This window comes from Echinops telfairi, unplaced genomic scaffold (genome assembly GCF_000313985.2).
Source record: "Echinops telfairi isolate 266 unplaced genomic scaffold, ASM31398v2 ScPeMD7_443;HRSCAF=831, whole genome shotgun sequence".
NCBI classification, from domain to species: Eukaryota; Metazoa; Chordata; class Mammalia; order Afrosoricida; family Tenrecidae; genus Echinops; species Echinops telfairi.
The window spans coordinates 41,453,442-41,454,767 of NW_022104341.1; positions in this window are offsets into that span (position 1 = coordinate 41,453,442).

Genomic DNA, 1,326 nt, shown 5'->3' on the forward strand with positions numbered 1-1,326 from the left:
TTTCATATCTTTTTCTCATGAAAAATGAATTCATTAGCATAGGAATAAATTTTATTACAGATTTAACTTCATTTTTCCCAATGTGTTATTATGAATTCTATGTTCGTGTATTTTATACTTTTTAATAAGTACTTTTGGTATGATTGACTTGTGTACTCTGGCCAATTAGAACTAGATCATATCATAGTTATCCATAATGTCATCAACTGACTGGAAATTTTATTTTTTTGATTTAAGGGAACAAATAATCAAGATAGACATAATGATGATGAAAATAATGATATATGTATACATATATATAAATATAATAGATAAATGCACTGATATCTATCTATCCAGCTATCTTTATTCTACTTCTATCTAATTTTCAAATCAGCTTTGCTCATATAGGTTAGACTATCTTGTAGTCTAGGATAGTTAAAATAAAATCCTCAGCTCTAAGTATTATTCAACCTTTTCTTTAAGAAATTACAGTTATTGATGCAGCTTTTGGCCAAGTCTGGAAACTAACCAGAAGTGTGGATCTTCAGACATGAGACAGAATCTTGCCATATTTCTTATATAGCTTGGATTAATCATTTGCACAGCCCTTGAGGAATCAGCCTACTATATAACTTGCCCATCTTGGATTCATCAGGCCCTCGACCTACTTGAGTCAACAGAAGGCTCCAGTGTGATATCTGAGACTTGCCAGCCTCTACAACTGTGAACTGAAAAGTTTACCTTGCTTGCAGAAGGCGATGGAGTGATATATACCAGAGGGACTCTGCATAATTCAGCCCAGGAGAGTTGCTTAGAGGGAAATTCAACGCTGCTGGAATGAAGGAAGAGCATCATAAAGGTAAGTAGGCAGAGACTCACGGGGTTTTGAAGACCAGGGAGCTTTTAGCTTACCTCAGTGGAGGCCGGCTGGGGCTTGACCTTGGCCCCGCCACTGTCTCTGCCAGAGCCAGGACCATTTGGAGCCCTTAGGAGGGCTTGGTCTCAGCACAGCCACAGTTTGCCGCTGCCTGCCTTGGGGCAGGGAAAGGACCCTTGCATCTCCATCGGCAGGGATCGGGGTACAGCTACATTGTTACTTTTATTTCCATCTCTTCTCTCTATCCGCCTACAATCTTGAAGGTTGCACAGGGGCTTTTTCTCAACACAGCCACAGCTTGACACCACAAACTACTTGGGTGGGGACTAAACCCTTACAGCTCAACGGACAGGGATCAGGGTTCAGCTACATTATTGCTTTTGTTTGCCTCTCTTCTCTCTATCTGCCCACAGTCTTGGAGCGCTGCGCAGGTGATTTTTCTCAAGAGAGCCACAGCTTGCCGCCAC